Source organism: Elgaria multicarinata, chromosome 1 (genome assembly GCF_023053635.1).
Source record: "Elgaria multicarinata webbii isolate HBS135686 ecotype San Diego chromosome 1, rElgMul1.1.pri, whole genome shotgun sequence".
Classification (NCBI taxonomy): domain Eukaryota; kingdom Metazoa; phylum Chordata; class Lepidosauria; order Squamata; family Anguidae; genus Elgaria; species Elgaria multicarinata.
The window spans coordinates 196,018,643-196,034,064 of NC_086171.1; the positions used below are offsets into that span (position 1 = coordinate 196,018,643).

General features: G+C 44.9%; 1 protein-coding gene across 5 annotated transcripts in view; it reads right to left on the reverse strand.

Moving 5' to 3' along the window:
• RIPOR3 (RIPOR family member 3) overlaps positions 1-12,594 on the reverse strand; it is a 115,728-nt gene extending 103,134 nt beyond the window's left edge. For 4 of the 5 annotated variants that reach the window (XM_063146228.1, XM_063146236.1, XM_063146244.1 and 1 more), the window contains exon 1: positions 12,337-12,594. The gene's annotated coding sequence lies outside the window, so the exon portion shown is untranslated. The remainder of the gene's footprint in view (positions 1-12,336) is intronic. The other variant, XM_063146259.1, reaches the window with a different exon arrangement.
• Positions 12,595-15,422: the final 2,828 nt, after the last annotated feature.

The window sequence follows — 15,422 nt, forward strand, 5'->3', positions numbered from 1 at the left end:
AAGAAATCCTCCATTGGTGGCCCTATAAGACTATTACATCTGGTATCTAAGGATGCTTCCAGATGGAGGGCTCCTAGCCCTTACAAATTAGAAGGCATTCTGCAGCTATTACACCATTTCTGCCTGAGTGGATTTTCTGTAGTAGGAAAAAGGAAGTGGTGAGAAAACATGGGACAGTTATGTGTAGAAGACAACAATGTCTGGCTGATCCCTTGTAAAATTCTTTGAATGATGCAGGCCAATAGCACAATGAAATAGGGTGACCATATGAAAAGGAGGACAGGGCTCCTGCACCTTTAACAGCTGCATAGAAAAGGAAATTTCAGCTGATGTCATTTGTATATATGGAGAATCTGGTGAAATTCCCTCTTCATCACAACAGTTAAAGGTGCAGGAGCTATACTAGAGTGACCAGATTTAAAAGAGGCCAGGGCACTTGCAGCTTTAACTATTGTGATGAAGAGGAAATTTCACCAGGTTCCCCATATATACAAATGATACCTGCTGAAATTTCCTTTTCAGTGCAACTGTTAAAGATACAGGAGCCCTGTCCTCCTTTTCATATGGTCACCCTAAATGAAATCCTCATCTGGAACAACTGAAAAATACCTAACAGCACCACGGTTTGCAGAGGAGAATCAATATGTGGGATGGAGGTGCTTAACCCTTCCCCTATGCACCAATTCCTCACTATAAATGAGAAAAATCAGCTGGGGGTTTCCAGAGGAGGATGGGAAGGAAGGATTAAGCACACTTCACAGCAAATCACATTCCACCCCTCCTCTCTGCATTGGGAGTGATTGAATGATCCAATCACACCCAAGGTAAAGAACTGGCATTGTTAGGCACTCTCAATGGAAACTGATTAGAAGGTGTCAAGGCCAAAGTAATCTATCATATAAAGATTCAACTTGAGGCTCCTCTGTGGGTGGGCAGTTTCGGCTCACCAGACTCCACAAGTCCTTTGCGCATGATATGAGGGCACATGAGGCTTTTGCACCATGTCCTTCTTGTTCATCCCTGGCCGACGGCTGGTTGGCTACTGTGTGAACAGAGTGCTGGACTAGATGGACCCTTGGTCTGATCCAGCATGGTATTTCTTATGTTCTTATGATCAGGCAGGCACATTTGCTGAAGCTAAGCAGGTCTGAGTCTGGTCAATGCTTGGATGAGAGACCACCCGGTAACTCCACATGACCAACCCTGAGTTCCATGATGGAAGAAAAGGTGCTAAATCTACTTAATAAATTATAACACATGCATTTAATATAAGTACATTTAATGATGATCAGTGCAGTCCTATGAGTCTTTACTTGGAAATTAGTCCCACTAGGCTTGCTACCAAATAAAAGTGGCATCAATTTATTTATCCCTCGTAGCAAACTAGCAGTTCTCCCACAGCAGACTTGAATTGAAATGACAGAGTTTTTAAAAAAAGATTTCCCCCCAATTTAAATTCACTTCCTTTTACAAATATCTTAATATTTGTCAGCATCATAATCTATCAGAATTTGGAGATGTCAAATATATTTTCTTGCTTTTAAAGAATCAACCATTCTCTGCATTTGCCAGTAAGCTTGTTGGGAGTGAGTCGGAATAAATCAGCTCTTAAGAAATGCGCAACTCTTTAGGAAAAAAATGTTTCAAAAACCTTCTCAGGATTTAATAAAACTGTCTCTGAGGCACATAAATCATGTCCCTAATACAGTATATTTCAATTTCCAGTCCTGTATGGAACCTTAAAATGTTAACAGATGTAGGAAAGTGCAATCCTCCTACTCTCTCTCACTCTCTCCTTCTCTCACTCTCTTTCTCTCTCTCTCTCTCTCTCACACACACACACACACACAAAGAAAACTCTGAAATATGAATGCAACATTTCTATTGACTAATATGGGGGTGGGGAGATTGGGAAAAGTGCTTTTTTGTTTCTGCAGTAACACATCTGGTCATGTAATTCTGGGCCAGGATGCGAACCATCTTGAAAGTTAGCAAATTGTTTTGTTGTTGACGTTGTCAGCAAGAAAAATGTGAACTACATAATGGAGATACAGTTGTAGCTAAATGTCTGATCAGATAGAATTCTTCCCCACAATAAGCATGACCGCCAAATCAATGATCTACAACCGCATGGAATATCTCCTTTGAGTCTCTTGTTTTGATGTAAAATTAAAAATTAAAAACAGCCTTTGGGATTTTGAAGCGTTGTTTAGTTCTTAAAACAACTTGTTGTCATCATTACGACTAAAATAATGACAGAAATGCTTGCATTGTGAAATAATAAAGAGAAGCCTGGATCTTTTCTTGATCACAGGATGTACACAACCCCCCCTACACACACACACACACACACACACACACACACACACACACATCCCCAACTAGTTTGCATTCACACTTGTCTTTCTGAAAAGTCCATGTAAATATTTATACTGCAAACATAGTGTGAGATAGGTTTGTTTTATAACTAAATGCACAGAGTACTGACACGAAGGGGATCTGACTGCCAATATGTACCCCTCGGCCCACCTCTCCCACCATGGAGCCAATAAAAAACCCTTCTCTTGGGGCCTTTACACTCAAGTAGATTCCCTGCCACGGTGCAGCCCTATAGCCCCCTGAAAGAGGGGTCTATCCACTCCATTCCCTTGCTGCCCCATAGCAAGGGAGCAGGAGCAGGCAATAACTCTGTCCCTTGGCCTACTCATCTCTCCTGGCGTCCATCTATATTTGGTTAGTGTTGGTTACAGAAGTCTCCACCTAGCGGCTGAAGATGTTACTGCAGGGTCAACCATAGGGACACATTTAAATTAATTTAAATTTGGAAGGCCAACTAGCATAGTGCCATATCCACAAGCTAGCTAGAATTGCCAGGGCAATGGCTGGAAAGCAAAAATGCTTTCCTTATTGTACCTGGAGATGGCAGGGATTGAACCTGAGACATACTGCATGCAAAGCAGGTGCTCTACCACTGTGCTACAGCCCCTCCTGTAACTAAGGCCCCTCCTATAGGCTCCTTGATATGGCCTTCATCTCAGGCTGAAAACCTCCTCCCTTAGTACTACCGCAGCCTTTCCGAACCTAGCACCCCCCAGATCTGTTGGACTACAACTCCCATCAACCCTAGCCATAATGGTGGGTGGGTGAGTGAGATAAGAGCTATAGTCCAATATAGAGCTCCTGGTTAGGGAAGGCTGCGCTATAGTATTTAAACGACCAAAGAACTACACACTTAGCAAACTTGTACAGCTTGTTCTCCACAGCTTCTTGCAGTAGGCAGTCCCATGTTTTTCACAAGCATCAGGGCAAGTGCAGGGTCCCTACCCTCTGCTGTCTTGGCACTGCTCCCACCCACAGAAACACTCATGCCAGCATAAGACCATGCCTCCTTGACTAACTCATGCTCAGGTAACGGCTCTGCCAGGGCATTGTGTGGGATTCCAGGAAATTGCTACTAGAACTACTGTAGTATCTTGTGTGTGATGGAGAGGACATGGCAGTCACCCAAGCAACCCTCCTAGTTGTACAAAAGGGAACCCAGTTTCCTATCCATAGCAGACTGCTGGACCTTGTGGGTGCTTCCAGACGGAGGAGTCCTAGCACTAACAGTCCGAAAGAACATAAGAAGAGCCATGATGGATCAGACCAAGGATTCATGTAGTCCAGCACTCTGTTCACACAGTGGCCAACCAGCTGTCGATCAGGAGCCTTCAAGCAAGACATGGTGCAACAGTATCCTCCCACCTAAGTTCTCCAGCAACTAGTATATACAGGTTTACGGCCTCTGATACTGGAGGCAGCACATAGCCAGTAGCCTTCCTCCTCCAGGATTGTGCAGCTACTCCATCTTTCCTTAACAGATTATCTGCAGTAAGAAAAAAGATGGAAGAAGTAAGCCTATATACACGAGTTGCTGGGGAACATGGGTGTGAGGGTGCTATCGCACCCATGCCCTCCATGTGGGTTCCTGGTCAACAGCTGGACTAGTTGGACCCTTGGTCTGATCCAGCATGGTTCTTCTTATGCTCATAAGTGGTGCAAAAAGACAGGAGGACAGCAAGTGGAAGATGGCATTATCAGGACACACATACACACCACTAAAATTCCATGAATGAGGCAGGGTGATGCCACAATAAAAGTCTCATCTGGAAGCACCTCCTGTCCTCGTCACTTCTATACAAAATATAATTCTGGACTTCTATCCGCCTTGAGATGGAACGACTTCAAAATGGTGGACAAGGATTCCTATATCACATTACAGTTTTAAAAACTAATCTGTGCCTCCTCCTCCTCTTCCTCTTCTTTCACTAAATATAAAAAGAAAAAGTTAGAGACCACTTAGCATGGTCTCTGTCACTCTGCACGGAGAACTTTGGGTTTTTATAACATTTCCAATCGAAGTGTCAAAATCTAAACTATCATTTGTTAACCATACTAAACTCAAGCCTGAATGGCTGGTTGAGCTGAATTTCTTTTCTTTTTTCATTGTTGCCATAGAAATCATGACTGTGGGCCTTCTGTCTCTGAAGCCACACTGAAAGTTTCCAATACAAAAAAGCCTGCTTGCAGAGAGTTAGTTGGCAACAGAAATCAATTTGGAAAAATGGCACATCAGAAATGGATTTGCCTGTCCTTGTGCTACTTGAAGCTCCAAGTGTAATCCAATTCCACTGAAAAGGAGATCAGCAAAGTACTCTCTTGCCTGTCTCCCCATTCATTTCAACTGGGCACGGGAGAAGAAATGCTCAATGAACTGTGTACACCATCTCCATAAATAGATTAAAAGCAAGATCCTTGTGCCCTGTACTTGCTAGCCTGAAATTTGCTTATTACAAGAGTTGTTCCCTGTGGGATATTAGGCTGTCACCATCAGCTACTTTTCATTCCAAAGTTCAGTATGGGCCAAATTACAGCTTGATTAGTTACATTCTGCCAGCTCACTTCCTCTTGGCTTTTGGCTAAAATCACGTTTGTAACGACTACATACACAGTATAAACAACTCTACTGTATATACAGGTCTTCTTCCAATCCTTCCTATATGCCATTCCTCCAAAAGCAACACTTGATTAATTGCCTTCAAAGGGTCATTTTTCTGTTGCTGATTCCTTGCCTAATATCAGCCCTTGAAGAATTGGCGAAGGTATGATCCCCCAAGGAAGCACATGATGAGTGTTCTGGCAGGGGATTTTCAGAGCCAGAGATCACTATGTCTGAAACCCACATCTCACAGTCTACTCCCAGCATTTCCATCCATCCATCTCCTTTTAAAAAATGAAGTCTTTCCAGTCCCTGCCACCCAGGCCCAGCTGCCAGCCTGCAGCACTTTACTTTACTTTTCCCTCTAGGCTCTTCCTAACATTTAGCGTCATTCTATTCCTTCTGTAATTTAAAACATTGTTTCAAGTCCTAATATCTTCATGACTAGAAAAAATGAGGCAACTGCAAAGTAAGGAAAAAAAATGGCTCCCTTAGCTACTACAAGTGATCATTTTGGAATTGGCTCAGCAATCCCAAGTGATTTCACCCACCTACCCCCCAAAAAACTCAGAAAATCACTCTGTTTGTTCCAATCCAAATCCTGATGCTGCTACGCGCCTGATGACAGCATCAGAAGCACAATGTGGTCCAATCATCACCACCCCAAGCCTCCTTCCCCACCGCCCCATTAGGGTGGTCATGTGTACTACTTTCCAGAACTCTATGTGAAGGGCCATCATCACAAGGCAGTCCTCTATTTGAAGGACTGTCCACGCCAAGTCCAGTTTAAAGATAAAGAAAAGAACCAGAAGAAGCCAGAAGAGCAGGGCCCTTGATGTTACCCATCAACAGTTAGCAGCTGACTGAGCAGGCACATCAACCAGGTTCACACAACACAACAACCCATGGTAGTTTGTTGGCTAGTTTGTTAGACTTGCTAGTTTCAAAGTGGCTTGTATTACTCAGGTCATTTTGGGGGTTCAAGTGCTGGGAACAGAGGGCTTATAAGGAAGCCATGGAATGGAATGGAATGGGAGTAAAACTTTGGTTCACAAACAGTCTTTCCTTGAGAGCAGAAAGATTTTGCTGCCTCAGGTCCAAGATTCAGACAGGCATGCTGATGATGCAGCTGTGGTCAAATTGTGGAACAATGGGCCAGTATGAGAAGAAGTGACAATGATTGTTACTTCTCACAGCTAACAGCTCCATGAGTTGGAATTCTCCTGTATGTCCTGAGAAGGCCTATGATAACATCAAATGCCTGAAACGATGGAAAAAGACTGTTCCCAATCAATGGGTGGACTGAAACAAACAGTCTTTTCCATAGTTTTAGGCAGCTGATGTTAGTGTAGGCATCATAGGCACCATGGATTGTTTGTGGTTAACAAACAATCCATGTGGAGCTGTGGAGCTGGGTTCAGAAAATACGATAACCCACAGTTCAACAACAACCACCGGTTCAACGACAACCCACTTTTTTCATCAATAAAAATTAGATTGTGTCAAAAAGAGCTTTTCTACACGAGGCTGTTGATCGCTGTATCTACTTTCAGTTTCAGTGCAGAATTCAGATCCGAGCATGATACAAAGATCTTTTCCTTTCCTACTTTTCCATAACCTCTAGGTGGCAGTGTGCTACAGTGGAATATTGCAATTACAAGTAGGAAAACACCTTTTCTTTCGCTTTCAGAAATAATACCCAATTTTACCCACTTCAAAGAAAATGGGAAAGTGCCCTTAAAAAAACCAAAAGCAAAACTGGAGGATCACAGCGGCATCTAAAGAATCCATGAACAACCGTGAATAAGGAATGCCTTGTGTAGAAAATGCCTTGGGTAGAAAAGCTCAAAGGCTCACCAAAAGCTCACTCACAATTCCCAGCATGCCCCAACCAGCCATGCTAGCAGGATCATGCTGGGAGTTATATGCCTTTTTCCATCTAAACATGCATAGGATTGTGCCTTCATTCTATCAGTTTTACATCTCAATCCTATGCATGTCTACCCAGAAGTAAGTCTCATTAAATTCAATGGGACTTACTACAAGGTGTTCCCTAACCTTTTGTCCCCAGATGTTGTTGGACTACAACTCCCCACTACAAATGGGCATGCTGGCTGGGGATAATAGGAATTATAATCCAACAATAAATGGGGGTTCAAGGTTGGTGAAAGGCTGGTGTGTACAACTGCAGATTAATCCCTTAAATTGGCAGAAAATTGATTTTGAATAAAAAAAAATACATTGAAGCAAAAAAGGGGGGTTATAAGGTGCATTTTATATTATAGAGGGATTCTGAGATTGGCTTGCCTACCATAACTTTCTTATAAAACCAGCTGCAATGAGACTTCAATTGAGGAGGTGATGCAAGAGAGATCTAACTATTTCCTCAACCACGTTATGGGGGTTCCAGATCCAAATCTACACACCCCTCCATGCCAGTACCAGATTCCCATATTGTGCTTGTATGTTTTCTCTCCGCAGGTAGTAGCAGCTGAAAGGGGGTGGAAGAGTTAGACCTCCCCTCCTCCTCCCTGCAGCCTCCCACCACTGCTATTATCAGAATAATATTGCAATTCACACTAAGGTTTCCACCTAAAAAGCTCACATTGTGAGATGGTAAGAAAATGACAGTCCACAAGAAAATAACCATTAAAAACTGTACATGGGGACGTCTAAACGCTTGGAAAGCCTAGGGGTGGGTGCGCAGTGGCGCGTCATCAATTATGACACCGTTGCAATCGCACATTCACCCCGGGGCTTTCCGCCAAAGCTGCAGAGAAAAAGTCAGGGACTTACCACAACTTTTTTCTCCAGAATGAGGCAAGGACGCACAAACCAGCATCATCACAGCCCCAAAGCCTCCCTCTAGAGTCACAGCAGAGGCATGGCCAGGCAGTGCATTGTGGAAGGTGGAGGATGGCAACAAGGGAGAGGGCCTTTTCGGTGGTGGCCCCCCCCGACTGTGGAATGATCTCCCTGATGAGGCTCGCCTGGCACCAACACTGTTATCTTTCAGGCGCCAGGCTTTTCTCTTCTCCCAGGCATTTAACAGCATTTAACAACGCTAAGTTTGTTTTCTAACGGACCCCAGAACCGTTGTTTTTAAATGAATGTTGTTTTTATACTGTTGTTTTTATGTTTCTGATGTTTTTAAAATTTTGTATACTTTCTTAATGTTTACTGTTTTTAACTTTTGTAAACCATCCAGAGAGCTTTGACTATGGGGCAGTATATAAATGTAATAAATAAATAAATAAATAAGGCGACCTGCGATTGGTCACCTTCCACCAGGAAGAGGGCAGGGTCAGCTCCGGTCCCCAGTTGTCTGCCCAGAAACCCCACACGCTCTCCTCGGCATTAGGAGCTCCATCAGATGAGCGTTTTATTACACGCTTATTACTGGGCACTCATGGATTTTCACAGTTCCCGCTCACAATGTCGTCTGCCTCCTGCGCATCTCCTGCCCCTTCTTCGTGCCACAAAAAACCCACCCTGGTAAGTCTGACTTATTTTTAAAGATGGAAGTAGCCGCTATCTCCTGCTGTGTTCTGGAGAAGCAGGGGGGTCAGAACAGCAGGTTGTTTACTTCCTCTTTCAAAAGAGGAAGTAATGAGGGACAAACAAGAGGGCAGAGAAGCAAGGGTAAGCAAACGCGATTTCCCCGTGTGATGATGCTCTAGGATTACCCGACGCCACCCCGAAGGAGGGAAAGCATGGGGTTTTCAAGGGATGCGGCACCAAGCCAGCACTGTGAGGACATCCCCCAGGTCCCAGGACATTATCAGTGCTTCATTAAAATGTACTGTCCTTTCAATGCATTATATTAAACATGTTAACTTATTGATATGAAAAATAAATTTGTATAAATAAGCCTAGTTTACGGATCTCCCACGGAAAATCTACTCAGAACACTACATGCCCTATTATAGTCCTCTCTTCCCATGTGACCTGTGGTTCAGTCCTTAAAACCCCTCCCCAAAACCATTTCAAGAAGGCGCTCCCATACCTTTCCTGCCTCTCTGCAACTTCCATGCTTAGCATATCAATTTGGGTGGCTGAAGTGCTAAACTCCTTCTGCTTTAGAGCAATGATCTGCTTCCGCCTGTGGCAGGATCTCACCTTCCTCCCTGAAAGTTCAGGTCTCTCCCTTCAGGTGATTTATGTTCCACCCCCAGAGGACCTTCCCCGCAGTTTGAGAACTACTGCTGTGCTGTTATCAGGCCTGTACATCTGCCGTTCCTTTACACCTGGTTTCTTGTATCGGGACCTGTCTCTACAGCAGTCTTCTCCAACCAGGTGCCCCCTAGATGTGTCGGATTACAATATCCATTGTTCCCATTTGTCATGATGGCTGTTAAAAGTCAATCCAGTTAAAAGTCAATCATGGATGTTGGATTATATTGGAAGGTCTCTGCCTTCTAGGGGGAAACTAAACTAAAAGCTCCATCACACCGGGATTAACACGTTCCCTACCTTCACTTCTCCGCCCGTGTTTTTGTTCCTCAGTTACTTCCTCTTTTCAAAAGAGGAAGTACAGAACCAGCACGAAGCCCATTGAGTCTGCTATTCTAATGGCGCTGCGTCTCATGTACAAAGCAGCAGAGAGCAGCAATTCCAAGATTAAAAAAAAAATCAGACTGAATGAGGGTTTTTTGTCATGCAAGGAAGGCCAAAAGTTGCGAAAGGCGCTTGGGAGGCAGACGACGTCATGTGAGGGACCTGAGCAAACTCTGAGAGTGCCCAGTAATGAGCGTGCAATAAAATGCTCTTTGGATGGAGATTTGGATGATCATCAGGTATATTTCACTGCTCAAAACCCTGTTATAAAGACAACTAGGTTGGAATTAGTGCTGTGCTGAAAAATTATTCATTTCCGATTATTCTCATTCAATTTGATAGAAAAGAAATGCGCTTGGAGGCTCTTTTGCTTACCTTACTTATGAAGTGGCTTACTTATGAGTGTGTGAGAGTGTCCTGTCTTTCACTGTACAATCATCTCTCTGGTAGCTTGTATCGCCCCCAACTTCCCACAATTCAGTTAAAGCCCAAGGGAAGAATGCCATGTGGTAATGCGCAATGCACTCTATGTGGGGCTGCCTTTGAAGACGGTTCGGAAGCTGCAGCTTCTGCAAAATGCAGCAACCAGATTGATAACCAGAACCAGAAGGTTTGAACATATAAGACCAACTCTGGCCCGCTTGAGTTGGCTGCCTGTACTTTTGGCTGCCTGTACTTTTCCGAACCCGATTCAGGGTACTGGTTTTAACCTATGAAGCCTTACATGGCTTGGGACCACAATACCTGACAGAACGCCTCTCTCAACATGAACCTACCCGTACACTGCACTCAACATCTAAGGTCCTCTTCTGCGTACCTATTCGGATGGAGGCTCAGAGGATGGCAACAAGAGAGAGGGCTTTTTCAGTGGTGGCCCCCCAATTATGGAGCGACCTCCCCGACAAGGCTCGCCTGGCACCAACATTGTTATCTTTTTGCGCCAGGTCAAGACTTTTCTGTTCTCCTAGGCATTTAACAGCATATGCTGAGTTGTTTTACTTAACTGACCCCAGAATAGTTATTTTTAAATGAATATTGTCTGTTTTCATGCTTTTTATGGTTTTAAATTTTGTATATTTGTTTTTAATGTTCACTGTCTTTAATCTTTGTAAACCGCCCAGAGAGCTTCGGCTACGGGGACAGTATATACATGTAATAAATAATAATATTTTTTAAAAAATAACTCCTTCTCCATGGGGCTTTTTTTCAGGCCAGGTAGCTTGTGGGAAGCCAAGGAGACTGCAGAGTGATGGAGACAAGTGTAATAGAAAGAAAAAAGACACATACCATCCAACTCACAGTGATAAGGTAGCTCAAAGACACCACCAAACCAAATTCTAAAGAAACTCAAAAGTGCCTTAAGGATGAGGCAGAAAAACAGAAACCTCTTTCATGGGGTAAGAAAGTTTTTAGGAAACTTGAGGACAGATTTTGCTAAAGCAGTAGCTCTACCTCTTCTCCAGAGCTGGTCATACTACGGCTCCCACCATCCATTTGCACACCAGTTACACACCTCTTAGGGCAGCCTTCCTCAACCTGGGGCGCTCCAGATGTGTTGGACTGCATCTCCCAGAATGCCCCAGCCAGCTGGCTGGGGCATTCTGGGAGTTGTAGTCCAACACATCTGGAGCGCCCCAGGTTGAGGAAGGCTGTCTTAGGGATTTGTTTATTTTTTGGTATTGTCCACCTTCTCATTTCTGTCCCCCTTCATACACACATGCAAGCACACTCCTGAAATGTCCCAGAATGACGCTAGGCACGGGGCATTGTGGAGGATGCAAAACGGGGGCCAGTAGCAGTAGTATGTCACTTGCAGTGGAAGAAGAAAACAAAAACAAAAGTCCTAGGAAAAATACAGACAGAGAAGCTATGTACAACCACTTCTTAATGGTGAGCTGAACCCCTGAGAAACTGTTGGAGAATTTCTCATTCCCCTTGGAGAAATTCGATGAAATGGTCCCTCCAAGTTCTCTGCCCACGAATAAGGTGGAGAATTTTGAGAGGCCATTTGCACGCAGCTCTAGTTGAAATCCCTACAGTGCCACAGACTTGCTATACACCCTTGGGCAACTCACTTAGCTACCTTTTAACATCATTTCCCCAATTTAAAAATCGGGGAATACTAATTTAACCGACCTGTTTGTTGAGCTCAAACAGGATAAAAACTATAAAGCACTCTGCATATTGTAAACATAATAATTATTATTATGATGATTGCTGCGATATTTTCCCGGAATCGGTACATTCCTCCGCACGCCCGGAAGTCAGCACACCTTCAGCTAAGCCTGGGGAGAGCGGGCCAAAACATGTGTAGCGCAATCTTACGCACATTTACTGGGAAGTAACTTATACCCGCAGTGTTCACATCAGGGCTTGCTGATTAGGATGTGTTTTTAGGGCTCCGTTCCAGAGAGAGCCAGAAAACATGCAAGAAAGCTTTTGCCGGACCACGTGCAAACTTTCGAGTCACACTGGACTCTTAATCGGGCAGAAAAACGGTCCTCAAAACATGCCTTGGAAATCCGTAAAAATAAGAACTATTTCGCCTCCTTGCATTGCACATCTCCTTTAAACGAACTGCTATAACTGCGTCTAGCTCTCCAGGGTTTGCGGCACCTTTCTCGGTATAGGTGTCTATTCACCCTCCCCCAGGTCAGAAAGGATGGCTCCAGCGAGTCTTAACCCTTTAACCTTCTCCAATCCTTTCCGCCCTCCTCCCTAGATGCCCACTTCTTTCTGCCCAAATCCGCGGTCTTCTTCCCGTGCCCCACGCCCATCGTCCCCATCCCTCCACCACCTACCTTTGCTACATCTCCTCCAGAAGTCACACGTGGGTAGGGGAGAGGACTTCTCTCCCGCCGCGGGGTCCGTCAACGCCCCCCGCCCGGCCGGCCGCGTCGTCGAACCTTCGACCCGCTTCTAACGCGGCTGGAGGGAGCCACGGACTCTTACGCCTGCCTCCCTCGTCGCCTGCCTCCTTCCAGGCTCCGGGGATGCTTCCGCTGCTCGCCTCCCCCGGCAGCGCCTCCTCGCCGCGCTTTGCACGGCGTTCAGCCTCTCTCGGCTACCGCTGCTCGCTACAACCGGTGCCTGCAAGGTCCCGATAGGGGACGCCTTATCGCCGCTGCCGCCTGTCACGCAAACTGGGCGCCTCTTCCAGGAAGACGCGTGCAGCGCTGCCTTGGAGGAGGAAGGTCGGTCCTCTCCCCTCCCCTCCCGCCTGGCGGCCTCCCTCCTCCCTCCCTGCCTCCTGTCCCGGGTTCCCTTCCCTGTTGCTGCTGTTTCTCCTTCCCTCCCTCCTTCCACCGCGACCCCCCTCCCGTGCCCGCGGGCGGGGGGGGGCTCGGTGGGGGGGAAGGGAGGCTCCAGGACATACCGAGCTATTCTGCGGTCACGGGCCCGGCCTTTCTATTATTTCTCGGGGGGCATCCCCAACCTCTTTCGGTCCCCTTGCCAGTTTATCATGGGGGGGGGGGGGATCACGTTTTTCTACTAGCCACCTAAAACGGCAAGCACAACCTTGCAAAGTTGGGGCTAGAAGTGAGTGGGGCAAGATTAAAAAAAAAAGTTTGGGTACAAGAGAGAAGCGAATAGACACGGGATTCATTCATTCACTCATCGGGTTCACACGTGCATACAGGAAAGAAGCAATGTTCCATCTGTGGCGACCCTTCACTTGAGGTTGCAGTCATCACTTTGTGAGCACGCAGGTGTGGACTCACCCTTCTGCTTTCTTTTATTTATTCTTTATTATTAACGCATACAATACGTATACAATACTTCATACAATAACATCTCTAAGCAGTTCACATGTAAATATTAAAAATCACATTTAAAGACACTATTCAAAACCATTTCAGCTTCAGTAACAATTCAAATCAGTTTTCCCAAGGGTGGCTGTTCAGATGACACACTAAGCCAGGGGTTCTTAACGGGTGGGGTACGCCTCCCCAGGGGAGGTTTGGACTGAATCCAGGGGAGGTGTGAGAGTAGCCTCTCAACTATATATAGTTTATTTTACAAGTACATAGCAGTGCAGCTTGGACCAACCTTATTTCTTTCTACTAATCTTGCGAGCTACGATGTAGCTCATTTGTACACCACGTGCATTACCGTAGTTATCGTTCAATGCTATACATGCGTTAGCGTTCATGAAGAACGATCAATCTTTCAAGGTAAGGGACTGCTTTGTTCTAAGTCACTTTTTTCCGGTTTATTGCAAAAAGTTTTTTAAAAAATGCATTTCTATACCGCCCAATAGCCGAAGCTATTGTGGGTTTGAAATCCTTTCACATTTAATTTGGACATTATGGATGATGCTGATATACAAAAAGATGACCTTATTGAGTTGCAGAGCAAAGCCTTGTTCAAGCAAAATTTCTTCATTCAAAATCTTGATGAATTTTGGTGCTCTCAAATGGCTGCATATCCTGTTCTGGCAAAGAAAGCTATTTCATCATTAATTCCACTTCCAACCACCTATCTGTGTGAATCTGGATTTTCAACTCTTGTCAGCATAAAAACCAAAGCTAGAAATCGGTTGGATGCCAGAGATGATATGCACCTAGCATTGTGTAACATTGTCCCTCGAATAACTACTCTTGCTGAGCACAAACAGCAACAGCGATCACATTGAAGTTATTTTGAAATTATCCTTCTTTTATGTGTGTAGCTATTAGAAATACTTTCTTTAAATACAGGTTTTATTTCCACAAAACTGTTCACTGCTTGTGTTCATTTCATTGAATATGCATTTTTTTAGTCCAGAGAGAGAAGTAAAAAATGCAAACTCGTCCTGCCTAAGCCTAAATTTTGGGCCGTTAACACATGGGAGGCGTGGTTCATAAGATTTTTCACAAGGGAGGTGTGACACCAAAAAGGTTAAGAACCACTGCACTAAGCAATCGCTAGGCCTCTAACCATTTTGCAGCAACTGATTACTGAGTGTCTTTAAACTGTGGTTATGCAGCCACCATGGTTAGAAATGGTACACATGACACGCTAAGTCATGATTCACACAATATGCTAAGCCATAATATTTAGCTCAAAATGCTTAACCACCATGACTTAGCATTTCTGCATTGAGCAAGGGCATGGACTCGATGGCCTTATAGGTCCCTTCAAACTCTACTATTCCATGATTCTATGTTGTCTGTACAGGGTCTGCTCCAGGTTTGGGGCGGGGTGTGTGTAAGCTCCATCCGAAGAGCATTTTATTGCACGCTCGTTACTGGGCACTCACTCATTCTGGGCTTCCTTGCGCGACAAAAAATCCCGATGTTTTTTTAAACTTGGAATTGATACGCTCTCCTGCTGTGTGCAGGGTAAGCAGCGCCATTAGAACAGCAGACTCAATGGGCCTCATGCTCGTTGCGTACTTCCTCTTTTGAAAAGAGGAAATAATTGAGGAATGAAAACACTGGTGGAGAAGCAAAGGTAGGGAGCGTGTTAACCCTGAGTGTGATGGAGCTTTTGGTGTGTGTGTTGAGCAAAATACAGTGGGGTGGGGAGGCTCTCTGAACCCCATTGCCTCCTGATCACTGTTAGAGCTTCCCATTTTGCTTGCACTGTACCTATATGCTCAAAAAACCCTTTGAAGCCACAGTTCTCAGCACCAACAGAAATCTATTTTACAGTAATCCCAGTGGCCTGTTAGAAAATGTATCAGTGTTTTTATTTTTAAAAAGAGGGAGGGAGGGAGGGAGAGGGAGGACACCTTGACAGGTGCCAAGAAAGGCTTGCATTGTGGCTCCTTGCCTGCTCCTGGCCAAGAGGCAGAGAGCAAGGTGAGTGGAGGCTGCTGCTCATTTTCTTTGCTCCAGTTGCTGCTCACACATTTGGAGAGAGCAGGTGAATAGACAGTGAGAACAATGAGTAAAAGGGTCAG